We start from the raw sequence: 9,783 nt of genomic DNA on the forward strand, positions 1-9,783 counted from the left end.
GCAGGGGCGGCGGGAGGCACGGGAGGGATGGGGAGGCTGTTTACGAGAGCGGGTTGTGACGGCACGAAGGGAATGGGTTCCCATTGAATGAGAGTGCGTTTGGATTAGATAATAGGGAGAAATCCCTCTGTATTAGGGCGGTGAGGCCCTGGCACACAGAAGCTGTGGTTTCCCCATCCGTGGAAGTGCCCAAGGCCGGGTTGGACGGGCTTGGAGCAGGCTGGCGCAGTGGGAGCTGTCCCTGCCCAAGGTAGGGATGGATCGAGATGGGCTCCGGGGTGCCCTCCCAGCCCAAACCACGCCGCGATTCTCTGCAGGCAGTGCCGGCAGCGGGGCCCCTCCGGGCCCAGCCGGGTGGCCCGGGGACAGCGCTGGGGGCAGCAGCGCTGGGACGAGGAGCTGGAGGCGCTCTCTGGGTGCGCCCCTGTCATGGGCCCGAGCGCTGCCTCAGGCGCCTCGCAGGGGGAAGGAGGAGCGGTGGGGTATGGAGGGACCGTCAGGACTGACTGCAGGAGCCTCGGTGCTCCTGTTCTCTTCAGCTACAGAAACTCTGTGTGTGTCTTTCTTCCTTGGGTGTTCGGCAGACCAACCTGACAGGAGGGTGTAGGGTCTCGGAGAGCCAGCGACAGGATGACAGGTCACAGCCTTAAGCTGCTCCAGGGGACGTTCAGGTTGGACTTTAGGAGGGATTTCTTCACAGAAAGGGTGGTTAGACATTGGGATGGGCTATCCAGAGAGGTGATGGAGTCACCATCCCTGGAGGTGTTTGAGGAAAGACTGGACGCGGCACTCAGTGATGTTGGATCATTGGTTGGACTCGATAATCTCAGAGGTCTTTTCCAACCTAATTGATTCTATGATTTGCTGATTCTGTGCACCAAATACCAGGGTTTGGTCCTCTCTGCAAAGCCTTGCACTTTCATTTCCCCCTTGCTCATCCTACCAACCTTATCTTTTCTTTTTCACTACGCTGGCAGCCCCTTCTGCTGTCTCTCTTGGCCAGAACGTGCTGCCACCACCCTGCTCCAAACCCCAGGGGTGGAGGAAGATCCCTGTGGAGCGTGGGTGTCACCAGGGGATTTTGCCGTTCCCCTGCACTGCGAATCCCACTGACGTGCTGTCGTTCCAGGCATCCTTTGCACCTCTTGTGGCATCCATCTGCTTCCCTGGCTTCTACAAAAACTCACAGGCACCAAGGAGGGAAGGGGGAGGAGTCCTCCCGCGCTTTTACCTTTGCTTGACAGTTTTAGGCTTGCAGGGATCTTGCCAAAACAATTTCCCTGCCTCAGCCTATATGGGAATAATGCTAGTGGTACCGGTGACTGATAGGCCTCAAGTAGAGGCAGCAGTTTCCAGTATTTTTCTTGTCTTTTCCCATATAAAAATACAGTCAGGATCATTTAAATATGAATTTAAATGTGACCAGATGCTGCATGGCACATACTTGGTGCAGCCATGCAGCTGGAAGTAGTCACAGTCAGTAGTGTGCAGAAATACTTGGAATTATTATAACCTCACAGTGTCAGGTGTAAGCAGAGACCATGCTAGGCTGACCTCCCCTTTATGATGAGATGCAAATTCTTGGTGCAAGGCAAACTGGGGGTTTAGTTTGTGCTTTAATAGGTTTGCAGGTGGCACCAAATTCCTTTTCTAGGTACTGTTATTGTCCTTCGCACCCTGTTAAATGGAGCTGTGTGATGTTAGGAAACTGTTGCCTACAGACCTTCTGTTTCTTGCCTATATTTTTATAATCCAAATGTTTTGGATTGCTGGTTGTTCTAGGTAGGGGCAGTGCCTTCCTTTGGAACTGGCTGGTGTGTTGTGAATATTAATGGCAACAAGGAATGTCCCCAAACAGAACATGGTAAATTACCTACTGCTTTATCACCCTGCATTACTTTGCTAATTGAATGTCAGCTAAATGTTCCTTCAGGCATCTGACTGAAATGAGCAGGAGCTATAGTGTACGTGTAAGACCACAAATAATAAATAAGCATGATTATGAAAAATAGTATTTCTCCCCTTCATACCAGTAGCAAGGCTTCAAATGCATCTCTTGTAAATTTAAACCTAAGGACTCATGCAGCTGGTTTCGTATGTTTTTGTTTAAAGTGTGTCAATTTCAGAAATCAATGAGGTTGCTTACCTAGTCCAGATCACTTTTATCTGAGACATAAGACATGGATTGCTGGATTATTGCTAAGAGATCTCCCAGAATGCCATGAAGAAATCTGAAGATCTGGAAGAGCTCTATGAACTTACTTTTTTCATGGTCCTGAAGGAAGCTCTGTCATTTCTTTCTTTCTTTTAAGTTATTAACCAGTTTTTGAAATCACCCTTATTTTTATCATTATCTCAAAGAAAAAGAAGAAAACTGAATTTGATACCACTAAAAACTTTGATACCGCTAAAAACTTTGTTTACTAAAAACTGAGATAAGCTGCTAAGCTGCTCAGTGAGTGATTGTAGCTCACACCAGCCAGGGGAGGCCAGCTGACAGCTCCAAACAAATGCTTTTGACTCCATGAATCTCCCACTGCCAACATCCAGCTAGAGAGAGAAGAAACATCACCAAACCATTGGAGATATTGGGCACTTGGACTAGCAAGACAGACAAAAGGACTGTTCTGCTTGAGGGAAATATTCATGGATGCTTTCTTTGCTTTTTTTTTTTTAGTTCTATGTCAACTGTGGAACTGCCTGTCACGATCTAGAACCCGTTATTAAGTGGGTTTTGTGCAAGATGAACCCTCTGCCTGTGCCCATTCACCTCCTAAAGGTGGAGCAGCCCTTAGCTATGGAAAAGGCCATCAGGGAAGGAGTGGGGTCGTGGATTGAACTCTGTAAGGACAGAGGGACCAACCAGAAGGAGGATGCACAGAATTTGTGGTGTCTTGTGAGCTCTGGGGACACTTCACAGGATTTACATGGCAGGATGAGCATTGGGGTTCTCTTGAGTGCATTCCTCTTGGAAGAGCTCAAAGCTGTGTGCTCCCTGGGATAACAAGGAAAGGAAATCAAGGGGCAGTTAAGTTTCTCTGCTCAAGGAACTCTGCTTTGGTAATTGTGGCTTTACAGGCAGATTGTCGGTTCCAGGGTATCTATCACACAGCGAATTTCAGCACACAGCAGTCTGGCTTTCAAATGTTAATCTGCAGTTTGCTGATGCCCAGACAGATCTGAACTTGGCTTTCTGATTCATCTTTTGAGGTTTTTTTTCTTTAATAACATCATTAGAAAGGAGGGACCTTGACATGATATAGTGTAGTGTAAATAATTTTCCTCTGCCCACCATTAAAATCCAGCAAATACAGATTTTCTCCATAAAATTACATGTGACGTGTTCTCTGACAAAGTTACTTTGATAGTGAGGACAACAGCCTAAAACTTTTATCTTTTCCAGCATGCCAGAAGGATTTACATTGAGGATAGATTTAAAATTAAACTGAACATGTTTATAAATATAATCACAATATTATTTCTTCATGCTAATTCTAGCTTTTTGTCTTTTTTGTAATGTAACAATCAGTTTATCTCTTTTTTTCCCTCACAATGGACATTTAGCTTTTGCTATAATATCTGTCACATAATTTATCTCTTTTTTGTCTTCTGTTTTCTTGTATTTTCCATGCATCTAAGTACTGTACAATACCAGCTTCTTCAGTTAGACTAAATATTTGACCTGTTTTCAGTCTTACAATAGCTTGGTCTGCTTCTTGAAGTATTACAAACTGTGTTTTTATCTCTACATCTCCCTCTTTTGAGAATTACCACAGCAGGAATTTCCCCCCTTTCCCCAGCGTAAAGTCTCAGCATTGTGTCTGTGAACACACAAAAAAACTCTCCACACCTTTAACTCGTCTCTTCTGTTGTAGAACTTTCTTCTAGACCAAGAGAGATCATTGCTGAAAACCATTTTGATTGTTTGCTTCAAGAACTTTTTTTGAGTTCTTACATCATCTGTTATTATCTCAATACCTCTGTGTCTAAATGGGCTTTTCTTCACCACCTGATCCTGAATGCTTTTTCCTATTTGTACAGCATTTGTGCTTTAGTGAAAAAGAGAATTTTGGAGAACAGGGAAACTAAGACTAGTGAGGGCTTTTAAGGAAAATAATCATTTAAATGATATCTAAGTGAGAGAAATTGAGGAGGATCTATCTCACAGGCAATTCAGACGAACTGAAGGCTGCAGGTGGAACTTGGAATACTTTAAGCTTCTTTTAGGCCCAGTGATGTTTAAAGACAAACCAGCTTGTTGCTTTATTTTAGACAATTTGCTACCTGTGCTGGAGGGAGGTTGGCAGTAGCTCCCAAAAGATTTTTCAGTGCCTTGTATAATAAGACATTTCTTTTTGGGCTTGACTGAGTGGACATAAATAACCAGGGATTGACTAACATCACTCCCTGTCCCTGAACACATTTGAGTATCTGAATTTCAGTTTGGGTGTGTCATTTTTGAGCACTGTATTGCTCAAGTAAACGTGTCAAAAATATTTCCTGCACTGAATATTTCCTACTGTGCTTGGTGTTCCATGAGCAGCACAGTGAAGCCTTCCCAGCCTGCAGGACATTTAAACTGGGTATTTTATGGAGAGTCACTTTTCACTGTCATATTTTCTGGAAAAATCCCTTTGCCAGGATTTCTCTCCTGGGAAGCTGAGAGGCCTCAGAGAAAAAGGAAACCAATTCTTATCTCATTTGCTTCTCCTGTGTTTTGCTGCTTTGGAATGTGGTTTGGAGATTGTTTATCCAACATGTGAATTGTTTTGACTTAATGACCAATCACAGTCCAGCTGTGTCAGGGCTCTGGAGAGAGTCACAAGTTTTTATTATTATCTTGTTAAGCCTTCTGTAAGTATCCATTCTCTATTCTTTAGTATAGTTTAATATAGCAGTCTTTAATGTAATATAGTATCATAAAATAATAAATTAGCCTTCTAAGAATGTGGAGTCAGATTCATCATTCTTCCCCACAATGGGGGACCCCAAAAACACCACAGTCACTTGCAAGATGGGCTGTGACACAGAGGCCCTGCCTGCCATGCCCTCTGCCACCCCTTGCTCTGGCTCAAAAAACCTGCCAGACAAAGCATCCAGGGACTTAGCCTGCCTCAGACCCCTGAAGAGACTTGCAGGCAAGCAACAGATGCAGTTTGTTTGGAAAAAAACCCACAGGAGGTCTGTCTATTAATGCCAGAGAGGATGGGGCAGATACCTTCACTGCTTTCAGAAAGCTGAATTTAAAAATTCAGAAGAAACACAGAGAGTACGCCTGCTGTTTGCTGGTGTTGGACTTAGATCAATGCCCACCATAGCAGGCTGTTAAAAGGCCTTTTCCTTAAATAGTTTCTTCTGAAAACCATAGGAACAGGCTTTAAATTTTGTTAAAATTTTCCTTTGAACTTCAGTTGATGCCACCAATTATCAGAGCAAGGGGTTGTGTGTTTGTGGAGATCATCTGTCACCTTTAATTGCAAGGACACTTTGCAGTAGATTCATTGAGTCTCTGTATTTCAAAGGGGGATAGAGAAAGAAGAGTTTAGAAGTTTTGCATATATTCAGAGAATGTGATATAAAATTTGGAGTATTCAGTTCAAATGCTATAACTTCTTTTTCTCGCATTTATAAAATGAATATTTTTCTGTCTCAAAGACTGAGACTCAGGAAAATGTACCTTCTCTGCTCTTCTTGAGTAACTGACTTGTCTTCTTTAAAGCTGCCTCCATTTCTCTTACCTCAGAGCTTTCTTAATTGTACATATATCAGAAAAAAAATAATTTTCTCTCTCCTCAGAGCTGTTCTTTCCTCCAAGCCCCTTGTTCAGACGAGCAGCTCTCAGGCAGAGAGTTCTGTTTCCCACGTTGACCCCCACCTTCGAGCTGTTTGTCTCCCATCTGTTGTTTGTAAACACTTCATGCCTCGTGCTGCTGATGTTGTTAGCTCCTTGGAAAACAACTTCTATTTTCTTATGTTTGCACACTGCATCAAAACAACAGGAAATCTGTCCATGCCTGGGGAGCCCACGCAACGCCAGGATCCTTTTTTCTTGCTGGGGATCTCAATTAAGGAAACTTGTCAGAGGTAAACAGTGATGATGCAAGCTGTAATTCAGTGTGGTTCATCTGCGCACTGAATTTGTGTTCTGGGAGTCTTGGCCAGGAGGGAGACACCAGAGGAGGAGGGAACTGGCTGAATGTGAAAGAGAAGGGGCAGGAGGTGGCAGAGGAATGAGGCAGAAGGTGAACAGATTAAGAACTGCAGGATGTATTTTTGGCTCATGCCTTTGCAGAACTAGTTAAAACCTATCTTCTGGAACTTCCCTGTCCCTAGAATCCCTTTCTTTTCCTAGCCAAAGAAAAGGATAAGGAGAAGGATTAATATCCAGATGTTAATTTAACTGTCACAAATTAAGATTGACTTCAGAATTGTCAGTCTGAGGGGCAGAAGGGTTTCTGTGCTGCCATGGCTGCACATCCACTTCAGGAACTATTCTGCTCTTGAAGAAAACAGCCAATGGATTTGCTTCCCTTCAGGGAAGTTACTGCTCTCAAACCTTCTGCTTTTTCCATTATTACATCCTGTTGTGCTTTCTACACACAGGTGGGATGGAGAGCTGTCCAGTACTTGCTCACCACAGTGAAAATTGCTGGATTCCTCAGCATCCCACTACTGTTCTTCCATGTCCTGACAATTGGGCTAAATTTTGTTCCTTTCTCAGGCCTTATTATACAATCTCCTGTTGCCTTTATGAGATTTATAGAGGACAGAACATGACAGGGATTATTTCTATCTGATATAATGTCGCATGTTGGTAGTCTAGAAAAAGAAACTCAGGTTTAGAAACTGTCCTACTTGTTTATAATTTCTGGTTTGCTCTACATTAATGATTCTCTGTGCTTAATCAACTATTAAAGCAGGTGGTTGTGATATATTGTTTCCTAATGAGAAGAAATGCAATCAAATGTATTTTCTATCTTTTGAGCACAAAGCAGTGACCAAGATTTGTTTTACTTACAATAACATTTACAGGAATTGTTTCCCATATCTTAATGAATGTAAACTTTCTAATTCCTTTTTTTTTTCTCTTGACAGAAGCCCAAGACAATGCATCCTTCCAGTAACTCCTGTAAAAATGCACAAGAGACCTTGAACAAAAGTATGGCCTGAAGAAAGTTAATGAAGTTGTTAATAGTCTGTATCACAAATGAGAAGACTGTGGATGATTCTGGTTTCTTCCTTCAGGCCTTGATGAGTCATGAAAATGATAGAAAGCTAATTTTTCTAATGGAGCAGGTTCTGTAAGTAAAAGAAGAAGAAAAATCAAGGGAAAAACTAAAATACAGACATCTGATGAGAAGAGCTACTACTGGTGGTGACCAGTGTGTTGTAAGCTGGGATTTTCCTGAATCTTAATGGATGCTTGGACCTAATTTACAGAGTCTTCCTTGTTAATTAACTTTTTTAGAAAGGTCAAACCCTTTTTTTCCACTAAAGGTCATGTACTTCAACTAAGAAATCTTTTCTCATCTGCAGAACAATACAGCAACACAAAATTCAGGTGTTTTTCATTCTGAACATATTAATGGATCATGAGCAATATGCATGGAGTATTTCACACCCCTTTGCCCTGTCCTCAGTAAATAATTCCTTTTTGTGTTTGTGTGTGTGAATGATCCCAGGGTTATGCAGTTACCCAGCAGCAGGCTCATCCCCTGGAGATGGAGGTAATTCCACAGAGAAGGAAAATGACATTCCAAAAACCCACATGGAGCTGAGAATTGTGAGAGAGATGTGAGAAGAATGCTCCTTGTGAAACAAGGGTGCCACATTTAGATAAAAACTGTGATTTCAGTATCAGAAATGCTGTGAACATTTCAGTTCATTGGAATGTTCTTTGGATTATGCAGCTTTATTGCTTCTGAAAATTGTACCTCCTGGTCAGTCAGGTCAAGTGGTACCTAAGGGCTCACAGGCCTTACATCAAGCGCACCTAAAACAGGAATGGCACTGCAGGAATATTGACATTTTCAAATCGTTCTTCCTATTTAAATAACAGCTGAATGAACTGCCCCTTAAAAACCCAAAAAACCTAAAGAAAGAAAACAGGAAATGCTTTTTTATTGAGTTGGTGAACCTGCTCAGAAATATTGAAGAGACACAGGAAACTAGAGTGGTCACTGGACTTGCAATAATGTGGGGAGAAAAAACTACCAATATCCTAATTGGGGAATTTCTCTGACAGGAAACTAGGATCCATTCCACTTCATGATTTCTTCATGCACACTACATAAAATATTTTATAAAACCTGAGTGATTTCTGTAACAGAATTTTTGGCAATTTAAAGCAAAAAGTTTTGCTGTGACAGTTCCTACAAATCTTTTAGCTTTGTTTTGTATCATAAATATGTCAAAATGAAGCCATTTCTGTCCAAACAAAAATTTTCTAGGCTTTTAAAAAATATTTCTTATTTGCCACAGTCAAGATGAAGACTAATTTCAAATGCTGTAACTTAGATCTGCATAACCATAAACCCACAAGGACATAGCTTTAGTCTTATAAATAAGTAATGTCATTAGATACAGTATTCTTATTTTAATTGACTCTGTTTCCTACTCTGTATAACAGTGATTGAAAAATAAAAGTCATTTAACATTGGTGAAACCTTTTGTAGAGGTTTCTGAACTGGAAGTCAACAAGCACCAAGCCATTGCCAAAAATGTTGTTGGTTTTGGGGTTTGTTTCAGTAGTGAAACCTAAATGGATACAGATAATTGCATCTAGTGCTTCATAAATAAGAATCAGGTGAAATCTCAAAGACATAAAAATAGCACAGATTTATCATGCAGACATCATTAATGAAACCCCACATAAGGAACTCATTTGATTTTCTGCAGGTGGACCACTGTAAGTAAAAAAAAAAAAGAGTTTCTTTTTATGAGGGATATTTACCAAGTTGGCAGTTGAGTCTTTTCCTTCAGAGATATTGAAAGGACTGGGTATCTTCAGATTTGGGATTTTTTTACATCAGAAGAAAAGATTTTTTAAGGTGGAAAAGGAGTTGGCAAAGATAGAATTTATCTGTGTGAGGCAATAAAGTTGCTGAATTACAGTTCAAGCAATTTCTTAAATTATATTCATATATATTCCTCCCTTAAATTAACCCAGATGTGTCCTATACATGAGTTAAGCATGGGTTTAATCACAGATTGTCAACTGATGGCATCTCCTCAGAGGGGCTGACATCTGTGTTGCTTTGTGCTGTAGTCTCTCAAAAAGTGATTCAAGAACTACAACATGGCAGAAATAAATACTTGGATTTTGTCAGGAAAGTAGAAATCATTTGATTAGTGGCAGTTTTATTTTCTGGTGATGTGAAAGGAAGGAAAAAGGGAAAAAAGGAAAGGGAGTATCCCAAAGCAAGAAACTAGCAGAAACCACACTGAAATAAAAGCAACAGAGGGTAGAATATTCTGAAAAAGCATCTGGAAAAGAGCTGGTTTAAGATCAAGGAGATGAGGAACTGCAGGAGCCAGTGGTACCTACATTTTTTCAGCACACGGTGAAAGGCTTTATGCTCAAAGAAATAGAACACAGACTTTTCTCTTGGTCTTTTCTACCCCAAGCCATGGAGCTGTCTCAGTTACATAAAGCAGTTGGGAATGGAGGAGAAAGGTGCTCAGTAGAACTGTGATGAGATGTCACAGAGCCCTGTGAAAAGTGATTCTAATGAAATTTTAGGAAAAACTCCCGGTTTGTTGGTTTTTTATATATTCAAGCTC

General features: G+C 41.4%; 1 long non-coding RNA gene across 1 annotated transcript; it reads left to right on the plus strand.

Moving 5' to 3' along the window:
- The first annotated feature begins 5,996 nt into the window (after positions 1 to 5,996).
- Positions 5,997 to 8,665, plus strand: LOC115948633. Its single transcript, XR_004082430.1, has 2 exons — positions 5,997 to 6,084; positions 7,096 to 8,665. It is a non-coding gene; the product is annotated as an uncharacterized LOC115948633 (long non-coding RNA).
- The last annotated feature ends 1,118 nt before the right edge of the window (positions 8,666 to 9,783 follow it).

Source organism: Geospiza fortis, unplaced genomic scaffold, assembly GCF_000277835.1.
Source record: "Geospiza fortis unplaced genomic scaffold, GeoFor_1.0 scaffold180, whole genome shotgun sequence".
In the NCBI taxonomy this organism is placed as follows: domain Eukaryota; kingdom Metazoa; phylum Chordata; class Aves; order Passeriformes; family Thraupidae; genus Geospiza; species Geospiza fortis.